The sequence below is a fragment of the Octopus sinensis genome, linkage group LG8, assembly GCF_006345805.1.
Source record: "Octopus sinensis linkage group LG8, ASM634580v1, whole genome shotgun sequence".
In the NCBI taxonomy this organism is placed as follows: domain Eukaryota; kingdom Metazoa; phylum Mollusca; class Cephalopoda; order Octopoda; family Octopodidae; genus Octopus; species Octopus sinensis.
The window spans coordinates 60269448-60290767 of NC_043004.1; the positions used below are offsets into that span (position 1 = coordinate 60269448).

General features: G+C 35.9%; 1 long non-coding RNA gene across 1 annotated transcript in view; it reads right to left on the reverse strand.

Annotated features, from left to right (window-relative positions):
- The window catches only part of LOC118764561, a 7518-nt gene extending 3049 nt beyond the window's left edge, over window positions 1–4469 (reverse strand). The window contains exon 1 of the long non-coding RNA XR_005000381.1: window positions 4458–4469. This is a non-coding gene — a long non-coding RNA (uncharacterized LOC118764561). The remainder of the gene's footprint in view (window positions 1–4457) is intronic.
- Between the last annotated feature and the right edge of the window lie 16851 nt (window positions 4470–21320).

Sequence of the window (21320 nt, forward strand, 5' to 3'; positions counted from 1 at the left end):
TTTACTAATTCCTTGCTGTTTGTCGTTGTCTTTAGTCGTTCTGCTCCTTGTGATTGTCTTCTTTTTATAAACTTTTTCCTTTTTATACTGGTATTTATTTCAACATCTTTTTTTTCCTTCACCTTTGTTGCCTCAATTATTCTATCGATATTTCTCTTTGTATCTATTATTACTCTTTAAGATTGTTAACTCTTACTGCTCATCTTTCATGCTAAACGATCTATGTATCTGTCATCCTTGCTAACCTTTAGAAATCAATCGATCGAACAAAATCCTTTTCTGACTGACTGTCTGTCTCTGTCTTTCTTTTAGTATTTCACTCACTTTCTTAATCTGATCTCCATGTCCCAGTCAAAATGTATGTGTGCGTATGGTTATTCGTGTGCGTAGGAGTGGCTGCGCGGTAAGTAACTTGCTTATCAACCACATGGTTCCGGGTTCAGTCGCTGCGTGGCACCTTCGGTAAGTGTCTTCTTCTATAACCTCAGGCCGACCAAAGCCTTGTGAGTGGATTTGGTAGACGGAAACTGAAACAAGCCCATCGTATATATGTAAATCTCTCTCTCTCTCTCTCTCTCTCTCTCTCTATATTATATATATATATATATATATATATTATATATATATATAATATATAAAACTGAAATGCGTTTACCGCTTGTCAATTCTATATATCCATATATATATATATATTATATATTATATATTATATATATATATTATATATATTATATACACACATATATACCACATATATACATGTATGTATGTAGCATGTATGTATGTATATATGTATGTATGTGTATATGTTTGTGTGTCTGTGTTTGTCCCTCTAGCATCGCTTGAAAACCGATGCTGGTGTGTGTACGTCACCGTAATTTAGCAGTTCGGCAAATATATATATTCCATCATACGCACACGCACATACTCACACACATATACAGACAGACAGACACACACACATACACACAAACAAACACACACACACATATCGCCAGTAATTCATATATCAGGAAACGAACCACATTCTAAAGCATTAGAATAGTAATTTATTTTTTAGGAAGTTACAAGGTATGTCCTGGCAAACAATGACCATTTATTTCGCAACTATAAATTAGTATAGGCGACTCGTGGGACACAAATAGCAGCGACATATACTCCCCACTCATTTTCTATTTTGTCAGTTATATCGACTACAGTATCAATTTTAAATTGGCTTCATATTTTATAGGCTACATATAGAGGTGCTAGCCAAAGCTATTCCGCTGCTCAAGATTTCACACTCGTACAGTCAGACACAATCACAGGCGCATGCACATATACAAGTATGTATGCAAGTATGTATCTCTGTATGATTCTATCTATCTATCTATCTATCTATCTATCTATCTATCTATCTATCTATGTTTGTGTATTTATCTGTCTGTCTATATATCAATCTATCTATCTATCTATCTATCTATCTATATCTATCTATCTATCTATCTATCTATCTATCTATCTATCTATCTATCTATCTATCTATCTGTCTATCTATCTATCTGTCTGCCTAAATGTGTGTGCATGTGTGTGTGTGTGTGTGTGTGTGTGTGTGTGTGTGTGTGTGTGTGTGTGTTGACAACATAAATCCGGTGAAGAAGCACATTCTAAGATGTATAGCAGTGTACATTTCAATGGGGAAGGCCATTTTATGAGATTACCCTGAGTTTCCCGTTTTGAAGAGGTCTTCGGCCAGCGGGTTTTGTGGTCTGACGATGTACAATAAAGCTAAACCCTTTATGGACGGGAAACCCAGGGTAATCCCATAAACTGGCCTTCCCGATTAATACATATATATATATATATATATATATATATATATATAGTGTAATAAATAAAATATATGCATAAATACAAACATATATGTACGTACCTACATCTACATGTATATATACATGCATATATAAATGTATATACGTGTGTACAGGACACCACAAATAGACGTAGAACTCAACGAGAAACGAAAACTTAAAAACAGCATGGAACGGACCATTTTTTTAACAACGAAAAAACAGAGTACTAGACCACTACACAAGGGAAAATCCCCTTCATCAGCTGTCCCTAGTTCAACTCCAGCGTGTTTCGAAGGTGAGGACAGACACGTCTCTTCGAACTAGTCCTTCCTGCGAAAGAATTAAATAAAATTACTTTGCAGAGGGGTAAAAACAAGGAAAAAAATGTGACAAAAACAGGACGTAAAAACAATACAATTAAAAACAAATACAAAATAAAATACAATTACAAAAAATACAGTACAAGAAGGAATAGAAACAGGACAGGAAAACAAATAAAGAGGGCCTAAAAGCCTAGACGAGGAAAAAAAAAATTTTTTTCACGAGCGCAGGAAGACACATGTTTACTTGAACAAGGCAGCTGGCGAAAGGAAGTTCGTAGACCCGGCTGTGAGAGAGATGAGGAGGAGTGAGAGAGAGAGAGATAGAGAGTAAGGAAGCAAAAGAGGGTGAAAGAAAGAGAGAAGAAGGAGTTATAGGGTTTCGCGTCATAATTATATATCAAAACCAGCTTAGAGAAGAAGAAGAAACGGAACGAAACCAAACGAATCGAATCGAATCGACGCGAAGGCGCTCAGTCATACAATAAATAAAATATATGCATGCATACAAACATATATGTACGTACCTACATCTGCATGTATATATACATGCATATATAAATATATATACGTGTGTACAGGACACCACAAATTGACGTAGAACTCAACGAGAAACGAAAACGTAAAAACAGCATGGAACGGACCATTCTGCTATCTCAGTAGGGATCATTTCTCACTACAGTACATAGCTTTCTCGCTTCCTCTATTTCGGCAACTTATTAAGATAGTGCATTTTGTGGCTAATTGTGTCGTTTTGACTCTTATTTCTAGCAATGTTGGTACTACTTATCACTTTAATGGTGTTTATAAATGTGGCTATATACAGAGAGAAAGACAGAGAGAGAGAGAGAGGGAGAAGCAGAGAGAGAGACAGACAGAGAGAGAAGAAAACAACATGTATTGTTACTTTGTATTTTCATTCATATCTTATGGGTTATTCCATGCTTTTTGAGAGTGCAAATTTACTATACTTATTGAAAAGCATTGATATGACTTTGAAGTATCGGTCACCGGCACCATTATCGGACTACATGCGTGGGTGTGTATATGTGAACGGGTGTGCGTGCGTACGTGCGTGCTTGCAAGCTTGATTACATACACACGTGCGCGCGCGATGGCACTGATAATGAAAGACACAGTAAGACGAGGTAAACGTTAAAACTTATGTGGTCGAAATAGACAGCGTCGAGTCAGTGACGCCATGTAAGCAGCGGCAAATCGGCGACAAGAAAATGTTTAATTGCCATGTAATTCCAATATCTGTTATGATTTAGTTTGACGGAAGTATGAAATGACGAGACAAGTAACCCAATAATCATCGAGTTAATTAGCTTAGTAATTAAAAAAAAAGATTTGCGAGATTGGTAGATGAAGGATTTATGAATACAGCGGAGTGCTGGATAATAGTTGTACGAAGAAGTGGGAAGAGAAAATTTACATTAATATTGCTCGTCGAGTTTCAGCAAAGTTGGTTTGTTTGCCGGTTTAGGATAACGCTAAAGAGATTTTTGTATCACTGTATCATTGTATTCATAATATGAATGCATCTTTGTTCACCCATGTGTATCCGCCTATACATGTGCGTGTGGGTGTGTCTCTGTGTAGGATGTGTGAGCGTATTTGTTTAAGTATTTGTGAGTGCACTTGTTCATGTACGAATGCATGTGAACACGAAAAAAAGCATATCTTCAACTATAAAAAACGCACACGTATACACGGATATATCAGGAAACGCCCGCGTGTTTGTGTGTCCGTGTGTTATGTGCATGTGGAGGTGTGTTAATTGCGTACCTGTGTTAGTGCGTTCGTTGAAGCAGGTTTTACTTTCAAGGCTTGTTAAGAATTTTGCATTAGAGCCATGAAGCTAAGAATGGAACGTCGCGCGCGCGTGTATGCGTGCGTATGTATGTGCGTAGTTGATGACAATAAAACTACGACAGTGAATGTATATGTTATCTGTCTTCGACCAGATGCGCAACTACTCCAAGACTGATTGAGGAGGTGGTCGAGTTGTGGATCACCTGCGAGATGAGACAAATTCTATTGGCGTTAACATGTACTAAGAAAGGCCAATAGACATCCAATCATCAAATCTTCGTGAATACAGACTTGCTCACACAGAAGTACGCGCACTACGAACACCCACAGATATAAGACAAAGAATCATTATGGATGAACAGAAGAAAAGCGATCTTTCTAACCGTCACCACCCGATTTCGACTTGTGTGACATCGTGGGTAAGTGACATTTTCAAATATGCCTGATATATATATAATATATATATATATATATATATATATATAACATTATTGGTGAATTGAAGAAATGGAGCTGAATGCAGATTGAACAGAAATCGTTTTATTTCATTCTACACGTGTTTCGAAAGGCCTTTCGAAACACGTGTAGAATGAAATAAAACGATTTCTGTTCAATCTGCATTCAGCTCCATTTCTTCAATTCACCAATAATGTTTTAATTTCAATTATCCGCACCAACGCACGGTTGCAACGCCAGATGGTTGTACCTCCAACCGTGCTGTTCACTGCTGTGATTTTTGCTACTAAGGTATCGGTTAAACTTTTGATTAATCTACTACAAGATTATTCATCTTTCTATTTCACATAATATATATATATTATATATATATATATATATATATATATATATATTCTAAAGCCAAATACACTGTTTTATCCACTTATAATCCGCTTGTTACAGGAAAATTGAAACTGAAAACGGGCAACTAACCTTTAGAAAATTTAAATTTCGTTATCTCTATATTGAATCAATTTCGGACTTAATCTTATAAAAAAAGATATATTCCTTCTTCAGTAGAACTTTCGATGGGATATAAATAAAATACTCACGTATGATCATGGAAAAAGCACAAGCTAAAAACATAACTACACTTGAGTACATCACTTATATCTAAAAATAAAAATTCTTTGGTCAGCCTCAGAAAACAACGTCCAGACCTTTCGCCGCTACAAATTGTAATGGTTACCAGTCCTCCTGTAGCAAGCATCGAGTTTACTACTACTAAGCAATATAGGATGAAGTCCCTTACTCTACAGCAAAGGAATTCATCAGGAAGCGTGGGCAGTATATTTAAAAAAAACCGTTACGGTTGCAATATACATCATATAATTAAGGGCTAAAGGGGGTTATTCTAAAGCCAATACACTGTTTTATCCACTTATAATCCGCTTGTTACAGGAAAATTGAAACTGAAAACGGGCAACTAACCTTTAGAAAATTTAAATTTCGTTATCTCTATATTGAATCAATTTCGGACTTAATCTTATAAAAAAAGATATATTCCTTCTTCAGTAGAACTTTCGATGGGATATAAATAAAATACTCACGTATGATCATGGAAAAAGCACAAGCTAAAAACATAACTACACTTGAGTACATCACTTATATCTAAAAATAAAAATTCTTTGGTCAGCCTCAGAAAACAACGTCCAGACCTTTCGCCGCTACAAATTGTAATGGTTACCAGTCCTGTAGCAAGCATCGAGTTTACTACTAAGCAATATAGGATGAAGTCCCTTACTCTACAGCAAAGGAATTCATCAGGAAGGTCTGGACGTTGTTTTCTGAGGCTGACCAAAGAATTTTTATTTTTAGATATAAGTGATGTACTCAAGTGTAGTTATGCTTTTTCCATGATCATACGTGAGTATTTTATTTATATCCCATCGAAAGTTCTACTGAAGAAGGAATATATCTTTTTTTATAAGATTAAGTCCGAAATTGATTCAATATAGAGATAACGAAATTTAAATTTTCTAAAGGTTAGTTGCCCGTTTTCAGTTTCAATTTTCCTGTAACAAGCGGATTATAAGTGGATAAAACAGTGTATTTGGCTTTAGAATAACCCTCTTTAGCCCTTAATTATATGATGTATATTGCAACCGTAACGGTTTTTTTAAATATACTGCCCACGCTTCCTGATGAATTCCTTTGCTGTAGAGTAAGGGACTTCATCCTATATTGCTTAGTAGTAAACTCGATGCTTGCTACAGGACTGGTAACCATTACAATTTGTAGCGGCGAAAGGTCTGGACGTGTAATTTTTCGGCGGATTGCGACTCAAAAATTTACACAGGTGGCAGTTTCCCAATAAACTTGGTTAGATACTATCAATCGCGTTGCACAAGTGTTGTAAAAACTAATAGCTCCTATAAATTGGTTTGTCCGGAAAGTTCGTGCCGATTTATAGTAGCTTACCTTTCGATTTATTTTAGAACATGGTTGAGTCCACAAAATAGGATTTGATTACACCTCCATTTCGAGCACAGTGTAAGCTATCCTTTCGTGGAAGGAGGCTTATGTTTCTATTACCTGTGTTAATTCTGTAACCCTTTAAAATGGAAGTTCATTTTCGGCACTTGATGCTTTGGGAACACGACAAAAATTGCTGCAGCTCAGCTGGGATGTGTTACCTCACCCTCCATATTCATCAGATATTGCTCCTTCGGATTTCCACTTATTCAGGTCTCTGCAGAATAGTCTTAATGGTAAAAATTTCAATTCCTTGGATGATATAAAAAGATACCTTGAAGAATTCTTTGGCATGAAACCACCTCACTTCTGGGAAGAGGGTATTTTAAAGTTAAAGGAAAGATGGAGACGCATTGTGCAACAAAATGGTTCATATTTGGTTGATTAAAAATGTAATAGCAAGTATTTATTGACCATTTTCTTTCCTTTAAAATCGGTACGAACTTTCCGGACAACCCAATACTTTACCTCAGACAAGAGAGTCTAGCTTTGCTTTTCGATTTGATTTTGTTTCATGTTTAGCTGAAATGTAGTATGTAGCTTAACACTATTCAATATGTCATTCATTGTAATAACTGTAGTATGTGATGCAAAGAATATATGGCTGCAACATCTACCATTTTCAATTTACAAACGAAAAACCCCATCAATGACTCTGTTGCCGGTTTGTGTTTTGTTATTTTCTTTTAGCACCTGCTTTTCGAGTTTAAGACACTTAAGTCAGCAAACTGCGTCAACAAGTATAGTTATGTAGACATACCAGAAGCGTGTTGTTTTCATTAAAATATTTATAGCAGTAACAAACTAAGCAGTGATGAGATTGCTGTGAGTTGATGTGGTTGGCAGTGAATGGTACTATATTCAGTTCTATGATTAGTTTAGGGGATTTTCTTTATTTTCTTACATCATGATATTACATGTAAATCCCACGATATGTAAAAGAAATATTTTTCTTGCATTTCTCTGCTTGTTTTCACATATTTTGTGATTACTTATTTTGTAGTATTGCATGTTCGTTCTCCTTTGCGTACAAATCCTATGTACCAACAAGCCCAAATGTACTAGGATACACGGTATGAAGACTAAACGAACTGATCGTAGATGGTATTATAGATAATATGACCAACGCAGTCAGATTAGAACATAAATACATATCCAATTTCAGTTACATAATTTTGAACACTATATCTATCTATCTATCTATCTATCTATCTCTATCTATCTATCTATCTATCTATCTATCTATCTATCTATCTATCTATCTATCTATCTATCTATCTATCCCTATCTATCTATCTATCTATCTATCTATCCCTATCTATCTATCTATCTATCCCTATCTATCTATCTATCTATCTATCTATCTATCTATCTATCTATCTATCTATCTATCTATCTATCTATCTATATCTGCCTATCTATATACTTAATATATACACATGTTTACATGCATATACACATACATACAAGCATACGCATATATTTATACACCTACACAAACACATAGACACACACAAACACACATGCAAATATACATACAGGCATGCCTGCATACATACATACATACATACATACATACCTGCATGCATATATGCATACATACATACATACATGCATACATACATACATACATGCATACATACATACATGCATACATACATACATACATACATACATGCATGCATGCATACATACATACATACATACATACATACATACATACATACATGCATACATGCATACATACATACATACATGCATACATGCATACATACATACATACATACATACATACATACATACATACATACATACATACATATATACACGAACACACAGACAGTCTCATGCACACATTAAATTCTTATCAATAGTATTATTTAAAATGCCTTTAAAATGTCAGATTACACACTGCACTCCCTTCATTCTCTCCCTCTTCTCATCACATGTCTTACCTCTTACCTCTACCCACCGGCCACCTCCTTCACACATCTCTCCTAGAAAAATCATTACTGTCTATAATGGTATTTAACATTATCCCCGTGGGAAGTAACTATTGTTCAAGTTGCCCTCAACGGCGGAGGTTGATAGACATGGAAGCAGTAAAATCTTACTCCCCAAACTGTAGTGCATATGATGTCATGGTTAAGATTGCTGCTGGCAAGACGAAACATTTAACGATGTAACTTTATTGTTGACAATTCTCCGGGGTATAATTATTGGTTAACGTTGATGGCAACAGACATGACAGGTGCAGAAGGTGGTGGTAATGATAACGTCTTTGAACGTCATTCACACAAGCATGCATACATTTAGGAATACCCGATTATATATATATATATATATATGCACACGGTTTGCGCGTGTATGCACGTACGTATCAGTAACTATATCAGCTGCTTTTATATTTACACAGGTCCATGGATGCTAATATGTATAAGTGTGTATGTGTATGTGCGTGCGTGTGCGAGTGTGTGCGTGTGCGTCTGTGTGTACGTGTGTATATGTGTGAGTGTGTGTTATATACACACACTCAGATATAGATAGATAGATAGATAGATAGATAGATAGATATATAGATAGATAGAGTAAGATAGATAGACATAGATATAGATAGATAGATAGATAGATAGATAGATAGATAGATAGATAGATAGATAGATAGATAGATAGATAGATAGATAGATAGATAGATAGATAGATATATAGATAGATAGAGTAAGATAGATAGACATAGATGTATATACGCAAACACATACACACACACATATCTGTGTGTATATAAAATTGTACACTAATAGGCATATTTACAAATATAAACATAGCTATAAACACTCGTATATTCCTATACAGATATCATTCTGTGCGTGTGTGTGTATGTGTGTGTGAGAGGGAGAGAGAGAGAGAGAGAGAGAGTGCGTATGTGTGTGTATGCTTGTGTGTTTGAGGGAGAGAGAGTATGTGTGTTTGTATGTGTGTCTGAGTCTCTGTGTGTGAACATATATATCTGCATGCGTGTATATATGTACACAGCAGCATAATGTGTGTATGTATTCATATATGTATGTATGTTTGTATGTATGCACATATGTTTATACGCGTGTATATACAAGATCCATTATCGGTTTTAACAATAAACAATCAGGTGTATGATAAGTTTAATTACTTGTAAACTAAACTAGACTATAAGTGGTCGAGTATTCCGGACACACGCAACATTTTACCTTGATGCACAGAATAAAGCAGCGTCAGAAGCTACATATAACAAGCGGCACCTTGAAATACCGTTTGTATTATTTAAATCTTCTATTTCCCCATAGCTTATCTTCCCACAGCGTCACGTAGAAAGAGAGGAGGTTGTGCTTAAAAAAAAATATTCTTCCAAGTTGACTAAATCCTCAGCTTCATAACTGCAATGCAAAATTCTTAGCTAGCTTTGAACTGCCGCAACACACACACTAACGCATGTATGTACATGCATATATACTACATAAAGTACACGAATAGATGCACATACAAATATACACGCACATCTTTGTGTGCTTGCGTGAGTATAAGCGACAGAATGCGCACACTCCTGTGAATTATTTTGTTCATGTGTACAAGAATATGTACAAATATGCGTGTGTATATAGATAAAGGCTTATACACATACACACACATATAAATGAAGGAGTGGCTGTGTGGTAAGAAGCTTGCTTCCCAACCACATGGTTCCGGATTTTGTGGCACCTTGGGCAGGTGTCTTTTACTGTAGCCACGGGCCAACCAAAGCCTTCTGAGTAGATTTGGGAGACGGAAACTGAAAGAAACCCGTCGTGTATATATATATATATATATATATATATATATATATATATATATATATATATATATATATATATATATACATATATATATATATATACATATATATATATATATATATATACATATATATATATATATATATATATATATATATATATATATATATATATATATATATTATATATATATATATAACATTATTGGTGAATTGAAGAAATGGAGCTGAACGCAGATTGAACAGAAATCGTTTTATTTCATTCTACACGTGTTTCGAAAGGCACAAATTACCAAAATCCGATTGAATAATGGGACCATATTGTGTCTTTCTCTTCAGGAAGAAAAAAGGAAATCCGTTGGAAAAACAAGAACAGAACAGAGGCGGAGCAAAAAACAAATCGAACTGTGCTCCTAAGAGCCCACTACGTTACAGTCGGCTTTTCGATGCCCCCATTGGCGGCGTTACACTTATCTGGCCTTTAAATAGCGTTTATAAATAATACCGGCACCCATAGCCCTTGGTAACAAATTCTGAAATAGCCATTGGCGGCGTTACACTTATCTGGCCTTTAAATAGCGTTTATAAATAATACCGGCACCCATAGCCCTTGGTAACAAATTCTGAAATAGCCTTTAAGATATCTACGATTAACCACTGCAAGGGGAATTACTCCTGTAAGACAAACGGGGCTTGGTTTTTTCACAGCGGGGGGTTTCCTTGACAAGGCAGGCTTAGATGAACACACACACACATAAAACATAATATATATATATAAATTTTTTTTATTTTTTTCTTTCTGCCACCCAACGGTTATCACGGCAGTAGCCACTGACAGCCGAACGATCAAACGCACACACGTACACAAAAAATGTTTTCTACCCCTACGCCAACACACACATATATAGAACAGTATACACACACACACACGTCTCTAAGTAGATTTTTCTCGCCCCTTATAAAACATCCAATATTCTTTAAATAGTCAGAACTTTATTCTCGGTCACAAAGAACATCTATACACAATCACCCACATGATTGACCGATGCCTGACCCGTTGAATTCTTCAGCCACCGGTTCTCAACATACACTGATAAACAGTTTCGCCATGGGCTCTTAGGAGCACAGTTCGATTTGCTTTTTGCTCCGCCTCTGTTCTGTTTTTGTTTTTCCAACGGATTTCCTTTTTTCTTCCTGAAGAGAAAGACACAATATGGTCCCATTATTCAATCGGATTTTGGTAATTTGTGCCTTTCGAAACACGTGTAGAATGAAATAAAACGATTTCTGTTCAATCTGCGTTCAGCTCCATTTCTTCAATTCACCAATAATGTTTTAATTTCAATTATCCGCACCAACGCACGGTTGCAACGCCAGATGGTTGTACCTCCAACCGTGCTGTTTACTGCTGTGATTTTTGCTACTAAGGTATCGGTTAAACTTTTGATTAATCTACTACAAGATTATTCATCTTTCTATTTCACATAATATATATATATATATATATATATATATATGTATATATATATATATATATATATTATATATATATATATATATATGTATTATATATATATATATATATATATATATATATATATATGTATTTGTTTGTTGTTTATGTCTGTGTTTGTTCCCCCACCGTCGCTTGACAACTGATGTAGGTGTGTTTACGTCCCCGTCACTTAGCAGTTCGGCAAAAAAGAGCGATAGAATAAGTACTCAGCTTACAAATAATAAGTACTGCGATGGATTTATTTGACTAAAAGTGGCGCTCCAGCATGGATGCCGTCAAATGACTGAAATAAGTAAAATAGTAAAACGAGAGCATATATATATATATATGTGTGTGTGTGTGTGTGTATATATATATCGTATATGTATATATATATTTTTATATATACATATATTCATGTATGTGTGCATGTATGTATGTATATGTAGATATATATAGGTCTCTCGCTCTCTCACTCTCCTTTAATACAAAATGAATTTGGTTTCTATTTACAAAATTTTTTTTATTTATTTTCGTTGTTAAATATATCAGGAAAGGTACCAATGTAACATCTGCCTTTCCTTTGACCAAATACTGTTTACGCTTAAGAAATCACTCGAGCTTTTGTTTATCTTCATCTTGTTGTGTAGCGTAATATCAAACTTTGTTGAGAAGAAAGTCCTGCGATAACAACTCGTAGGCCTGACAATTCATATATGATCTTATTGGAGGCAAGATTCACTACTACTTCTAACAGGATGATAATTATATTGTTGACTACACTGTAACAATACAGTGATCCATCCAAAGTTCTGTTTGGATGGATAATTTGGTTGCTCTTTCTAGCGGACCATTGACCATACCGATATTTTGTATGTGAGGGACTAATCGCCCATGACTAATGTGAAATATGCCTGCCGATACTCGCAACTCGAGAGACGACTCAGAGATTTCCATCACACCTTCGCAGTAATTGGTGTCAATGATGCTGTTCCTGATAATGCTGTTTAGAATGGTTGGTATTTCGTATTATTGTTTGCTTTAGTATTCTTAATCAAATTTCTAGTTTCCTCGATATGTGCATCTGACAAGACTGATTGCTAATAGGGCATTTTAATTAACGGAATTCTCAAAGTTTTTCATTAGTTATTAATCAACTGAGTATTTATTAATTCCATTCTCTTCTCTCACTGGTTATACACTGCTGGCGCAAGTGCCAAGCGACTTCAGCTGACTTGACTCACAAGGGTAATGGTGTGTGTGTGTGTGTGTGTGTGTGTGTGTGTGTGTGTGTTTGCATTTATTTGTATGTGTGTGTGTGTGTGTGTGTGTGTGAGTGTTTGTGTGAGTTGGGGTGTAGCATGTTAGTGGTTCGGTTTGGTTCCGTCGTGAAGACGATGTCCTGCGATACATCACAGAGAAATATTAGAGTGGTGGTACTGAGTGTAAGACACAACAACGACGCCAGTCACGAGGGGCGGGAGGAGGAGGAGGATAAGGAGCAAGAGGAGCAGGAGAAGGAGAGGAGGAGGAGAAGGAGAGGAGGAGGGGTGATAGGAGTGGAAGAAAGACTAAAAGGCGTTGGGACTGTGACAAAAATGAGAAAGCTTGTGCGATGAAGTCAAAGAAACAGATTAAGATTAACAGAAGGCAAGCTGCTCTTTTTCCTAACTGACATTATGCCTATGCAAACACATTGATTAAGCATTTCCAGCTCTGCTTTTCTTCAGACCTATACACTCCAACACATATATTTCACATACGTGAAGTCATGAGAGACTTGCGGGATAAAAAATGACAAGTGATGAGGAACACAAATGAAGTCTTCGTTAATACAAAGAAGGAGAGATAATTATATACGAATTGATGGCTGTAGAAGAAAGAGAGAGAAGGACAGAGAGAGAGAAAGAGAGAGAGAGAGAGATAAACGAGAGCTATATAGAGAGAGTGTGGGTGAATGTATATGTGAATGGATGAGTGAAAGAAAGCTAATCCTTATGAATGCATTGTTATGTGTGATTGTATGAATCTCTCCCTCCCTCTCTCTCAATTTCTCTGCCTTTCACTCTGTATATGTATGAATGTGGTATTGCACGTTTTCAATGTGTATGTGTTTCTTAATGAGTGTAAGGCGTGTATGTATTATTAGAAGACAAAGAGTTATTCAACAGAATAGGAGTCGAGGTCAACATTGTATTATTAAAGACAATAGAAAGCCTGCCGGGTAGAAAAATCTAATTAAATCAGAGACGGGTGGATGATAGCGAAATAGATTCGCGGCGCATAACTAAATGAAAATCACTTGTTAATCTGTAAAGAATTTTGAGTATGGTCAGGGATAAACTGTCCATAAAAGTTGGTAATAATTGCTGCTTAAGGAGCAAAAGAAAGCAAATTAAATGAAGTAGGTGAGTAAGTGAGAAATCTTTGTGAATGAAGGGCCGTTGGGAGTGTATGGAGAATAGAGCGAGGAAGAAAATTATAGGAGGAATCAAGTGAGAAAGAGATTATTCTAGAATGGGAGGATAAGCAGCCGAATTGGAAGAAATGTAAGAACTAAGAGCCGTAGAATCGGTAAATGAGTGGCTGGAGAAAGAAATCCAAAATGGGAAAGATAGCATCGGTTTCTGAACGATGTAAATAAGACCTCCAAAAGAATATGGTTTTAATAGATGGACACATTGAGAAGACTAGAGATGAGATAGAAGATATGGATACGCGCTGGTAGAGGCTGAGAACACAGGAGGGGAAATGGTCTTAAACATTAGAGAGGGGAGTAAAAGAACTACAAAGTAAGGGAAGGTTGTTACGGATCTCTAAGAGAGCTAGATTAAGAGAGCAAATAGGGAGTTTGGGGTTAGTACATGAGTGCGGTTGCGCATGCGCATGTATGAGCGACCATTTCAGTGAGTGCGGAACGAGAAAATAATACAGTTGAGGTCCATAGTAGACCCGGAGGAAAGAAGTAGTAGAAAATGCATAAACGTTTGTAACAAAATGTAGGGAAAAAGCTGGGACAATGAAAAGTGTTGGGGTAGAAGCCAGAGGATATGTTAACGAGAGATAGATAGGAAAGAGATATGAGATAAGAGGACCCAGTGGAAGAAGAGCAGGACAGTGTAAACGACGATAGGGAGAGAGAAAAGCTACAGGAGGTGAGAAGAGGGACAGCGTCGGCGTCAATATAAAGGATAACGATAATGATGATAATGAGAAGGAGGAGGAGGAGGATAATGATGATGATGAATGTTGAGGTGGTGGTGGTGGTAGTGGTGGTGGTGATTTTGGTGACGATGATGACAATGACATGATGATAATTATGACAATGATGGTGATGATGATGATGATGATGATGATGATGATGAGACGAAGGATAAATAGGAGATGGAGGAGGAGTAGGAAGATGAGGAAGAGTAAAGAAAAACGCGAACAAACGAGGAAATAGAGAATGGAATATGAGTGAAAAAAGAAATAAATATGAACTAAATATAGTTTTGTACAATTAGAAAAACGAGAAATATTCTATGGATTTGAGGCAAAGGGAAATAATGAGAGAGAGAGGGGGAGCGAGAGAGGGGGAGCGAGAGAGAGTGTAGGAGAGAGAGGAGAAAGTGGGAGAGAGACGGAAGGAGAGGAAGTGTGTGGGAGAGAGAGATAGAGTAAAGGGGATAGAGAGAAAGTGGGAGAGAGAGAGAGAATCACAACACATAGCCGCCTGCATATTGTAAGTTAGAGATGTCAGGAGAAACGAGAGATTTAGTTACCAGAGAGAAAACAGCCGGGCGCCTGAGACAAGAATTTCATATGTAATTCTATCAATGTTAAACAACATCAGAAAAAGCATAAAACAGCGGCAACAACAACAAAAATAATAAATCTATAGACTTTTGGGAATTCCATATATACATAATCTTCAACTTTGAAACTGTGTACCAAGAAGTGCCTAGAATCGTTTTTTTTTTCCTTTAATATCTTTTTCATTTTCTTTGTGTAGATTTATGAAATCGACACAGGAAAAAGTGTATAAAATATTTGAGAGTAAAAATGGAGCTGGCGTTTATATATTTATATTTTACCTTTTGTTTTAGCCAGAGAAAAAAAAAAGAAAACAAATATTGCCATTTTCATAACTTGGACATTGCACAGCTCTCTTCTCCCAACAATTGAATTTCAGCCGATGAATGAATATGTGACTGCATACCAAATCATCTTAATGATGTTGATGTTGATGTCAGCGATGTTGAAGAATCAACCAAACATCACGAGGATGATGATGATGATGATGATGATGATGACGTTGATGAAAACGATGATAATGACAGCAGTAATTATTATTATTATATTATTATTATTATTATTATTATTATTATTATTATATTATTATTATTATGTTTCCCCTTCTTTTTTCCTTCTCTTCCTTCCTTTTTTTTCTATAATGGTTTTGAGCAGAAAGAATCGCTAACTATTGTACCAGCTCCCCGACTTTGCTGCGTTAATAATAAACACTACCACTAATGCTACTACTACTACAACTACTACTACCACAACTACTACTACTACTACTACTACTACTACTACTACTACTACTACTACTACTAATAATAATAATAATAATAATAATAATAATAATAATAATACTGCTGATACTACTACTACTACTATTACTATTACTACTACTACTACTACTACTACTAACGCTGCTGCTGCTGCTGCTACTACTACAGTAATAGTAGTAATAATAATAATAATAATAATAAAAATGATAATAATAATAGTAATAATAATAAAAATAATAATAATAATAATAATGATGATGATGATGATGATAATAAATGCCCTGATGCAGTACCCGGCAGTGGCTCTCGTAGCTTCTGATCTTAACTGATTGGAAGTGTTATCACGTACGTTGTTTTGTCTTGGCATAAAAGACGGGCTACAGCAAATTTTCTGCTCAATACCACATATTTGCTTGTCAGTTGTTTGACCGTAACCAGTTGAGCATGTCTCTTAGCGGCTGACGATATGTGCATCTCTGATCATTAGCAGAAGTAGTGGGCGAGCATCGTAGCCATGTGATGAGAGGGATTCTTTGGTGTTTGAATAATTCACTTCTGGAAACATAGGTGGTTCGTTAAACATCCTTAAACAACGCTTATTCAGGTACCTTTTGAGTGGGATGAGTTACTCGACCAGAAGAAAATTCTAACTGGGCCCCACCTGCAAGGCATGCAAGCATAAAAGAGAAGGTTAGGAAGTAATGTTATAGAAGAGTTCGAGCAGTCCTGGAGTCTGAGCTGAATGCATATAATAAGGTGTTAGCCATAAATTCCTTAGCAGTACCAGTTCTTCTTTATAGCGTCAATGTGCTTAACTGGAATACCAGTGAAATAATGAAAATTGACAGAAAAATCCGCAAGCACCATCCAAAGGCTGACGTGGATCGCCTTTACCTTCCCAGAGCTCAGGGAGGTCAAGGTTTGATCCAGCTTGAACTTACATACAAAACCACTACAATCGGACTGGCAAAATTCCTGAAGCAACCAACGATTGGATGCTAAAACTTGTTGAAAAACATGAAAGACTGAAAAGACTTCACTCTATTCTCAAAGAGAGCAAACAATTCGTTGCTGATCTCTTAGATACCCACCAGATTGATCAGGCTGAAGAAAATGCACCATCTGCAGCTGCAAAGAAAATAAAATTAATTGCAAAGACAAAAGCACATGAAAATTTAGCTAGCAGTTGGGAACAGAAACCTCTCCATGGCAAGTATGTGGCCCGTAGCAAACAAGCTGATGTCGACCAGAAACACACGCACCAATGGTTACGAAGCTCAGGGCTAAAAGCAGAGAGTGAAGGTTTCATATTAGCTTCTCAAGACCAAAGCTTATTAACCCGGAACTACCAAGCCAATGTGATAAAAAATGGAGCTGACCCAAAATGCCGATTCTGTAACGATGAGATTGAAACAATAGACCACCTAATCTCAGGGTGTAGAGTCTTAGCACCTGCAGAATATAAAGCAAGACATGACAGAGTCGGCCAGTATTTACATTGGACAATATGTCGGCATTATATAATCAAAACCGCTGACAAATGGTATAAACACCATCCTGAAGCTGTGACTGAGGGAGAAAATGTGTCGATTCTATGGGACTTCCCCGTACATACCGACAAGACTATAAAAACTAATAAACCGGATATTATTATAAAAGATTAGACAAAAAATATGTGTTTATTAATTGACATGAGTATCCCTTGCGATCACAATATAGCGCCGAAAGAATTTGACAAGATTTGTAAATATAAAGACCTGCTAATAGAAATTGAAAAATGTGGTATCTCAAGGCGACTACAGTACCAGTGATTTTAGGATCTCTAGGAATGATAAAAAAAAAGGTACTGAAACCTATTTGAAAATGATTCCAGGCTTACCATCCCTACAGGAAGTGAAAAAATCGTATTAACTGGAACGGCTCATATACTGAGACGAGCACTATCGCTGTGAAAACAAAATCCATCCAAGAATTTATTTATTTATTAATTTTTAAATACATATTTTATCTGTGAATTAGCGTGTGTAATCTGGGAATGCATACAATGAGCTTCTCTGCCCTAGGTGTATGAAAAACACTCGGCGAGAAACGGAACAAAGTTAGAAGAAAGAAGGAAAAAACATAATCATAATAATAATGACGACGACAACGATGATGATGCTGATGATGATGATGATCATCATCATTATAATCGCAACATCAACAATTTAGGTACAACTCAACACTTTAGAAGCTTCGAGAACAGTCAGTCAGCCCGATATCAAGAATTGAAACATTTACATTCTTTGTAGTCGAAGGAAAGAATGAAAGGTAATTTCGTCTACGACCGGACTTCAATGCAGAAATAAAGAAACGTATGGAAATAACTCTGTCTGTCCTCCACATAGGGAAGAAGATGTAATTATGTGAGTGAGAGTGCGTATTAAAGTAAATGCTCTGCATGAAACATAATATAAGGAAGAAATAGTGATGTTTAGATATGTTTGCTTCAGGGTGGAATCTTGTAAACGGATGGATTCTCATGTCAATGTCAAGAGAGATTTATACCTCTTAACTGGATTTCGCTTGAAATATGCATACACAGACCGTATCACTACTTAAAGACATAAGTGCTTTTAAGATAGGACCCCCTAGTGATAGAACTGACACCGCTACTCACAATTTATTAATTTAGAATCAGACAATACAGTAATAAAGTTCTTCTAAGTTTGAAGTAGCAAATGATTTTATATAAACCGCATCGCTCTAGGTAAGATATTTTATATTGCATGGCTTTGTAAAAAGCATTTGTTCGACATTTGAAAACAATAATCTCTAATTTAAGCGCAAAATTTAGCAATTCAGGAAAAGTTAGTCGACAATATTAAGTCCAGTTGTTGGGAGCCATTTAGTTTTATCATTCGTGGAAGTATGAACGCGTGAGTTGGCATGGGTAGAAATCAAATTCAGAACATATACAGAAAGAATTAATAGCGGCAGATATTTTTGTCCCGCTCTAACGAGTCTATCAATTCATCACCTGCCGAAATTTCATAACAATCTTTTCTAATATAGAAATACAAAGTCTAGATCATATATGGAAAGCTCAATCCATTACTTCAAACGTAATACAAAGGCAAATTTGACTTTGACAGCTTTGCGCTCAGAATTTAAAAGAGACGAAACGTAAACCGTTGATTTTTCTTATCTTTCTCTCTCGTCTCTCTAATGATATTGGCAATCTACAGCAAGTTCAAATTTAAGATGAAATATTATTGTTTTGAAGAATGAATTTATTCTACTCCGATGGCAATAATTTTTTGAGTTTGGGAATTATGATACCATAAACAATGCAAAACAAAGTAAGAAGGCTTCGTAGGGAAACCTACACTCAAAGGAAAGCGATGTATACTTTACTGTGGAGGTAAAATATTTTGAAGCAAACAGCTGTGATTTATTCCCTAAACTGTATATAATGACGTAATGAGTGAACATTTTGTTAAACAGATTTAGAGATGAAAAATGAGATCAATACTCTGAAGGGATTATCTTTCATGGCACATAAACCGATGATGTTAAAAGGAAAAAAAACTTTTATGTAATAACGAAGTAAGGAGAACTACTAAGAGAGTATAATCTATAAAACTAAACAAATGGAAATAAACGGTGATTTCTAACAAAACCAGATTTGTATTGATGTAAATCAGCAGAGTAACATAAGACAGAGAAGTTGGGGAAAATTAATGTTTATTCATTTTCCAATATAAAATATGTGGGATGTTTCATCTTAGCAATGAGATACGATGTAGAATTTAGTACGCTTAGAATTATTATTGTTGTCATTTTTATTTCCCGTTCATTCAAAAGATTTGTGAAGGAAGCCATTTTTAAACAGATTACAATATATAATTTTTTGCCGAATCTTTACTAACAGGAAGCCTTCACGGTTTTGAGAGTCATCTTCATTTCCTAGGATAGATGAGAGTTTTATCTTCAGTCTTTTCATACCCTTGTAGGTATTACAAAGTCTTCCTTGGTGGCTTACCTAAACGAAAATCAGTAAGACTTACAATAAACAATCCAGTCACCGAATTACTTTTCAGAATAGGGGTACTTTCTGAACCCTAAACATAAATACGCTTGCATTTAATACAGTTAATTTAAATACAAAACACTTCGAACACCACTGACTACACCACTACATCCATTACCAACAACATCTACTACTAGTACTATCATAACCAGCACCACGAACACTAATACTGTCATCACTACCACCACCTCCATCACTAATACCGCATTCCGATATACAGAAAAGTATGACACACAGAGTAAAAAAAAATATGTACCAGTTTAACGAAATGAAGGAATGGATAAAGTAGGTAAAAACCAATATACTGCCGAGATGTAGGCAAGCTAGCTCTGAATTTCAAAATCGAAGAAGAACTGAGAGGAACTTTGTCCGTTCTGTGACAGGATATTCCGTCAGCATCCGGAGAGAACATATAGAAAAGTTCTACTGTTATATAAAACTGAAAATGATGCGCGGCACATGGGCTGGTGGTTGATGTTTCTGCTCAGCGATTGCTGCTACTGTACATTGATCTCAGTAATACTAAAATCACAGCATAAGATATTTTCATGGACATGAAACGTTCCCTTATTTACACCAATATAAAGATACTATTCAGTTAGATATAATAAACCAGCAGTTCATTTTTCTAGCGTCGCGAGCATAAATGAGATACCACCTTAGAACAACTGCAAGTACAGTAACTTGCGCAAAAGCTGTAGATTATAAAAATAATAATAATACAGACTTTCTCGAGTAAATTATTCACGAAAGTGCAAGAATAAAATTGATACACATCTCTTCAAACAAACTGAGAAGCTTGCTTATACCGTTGAAATAGAAGTCGGAATCGGCAGAATCTGAGCGTTGGACACGGTGAATGAAGGCATATGAGTATTATTTAATTACAAATAAATATGAGAAGGGCGTTTGCGCTACATATCTGCCACATGGTATTTACGCAATACATG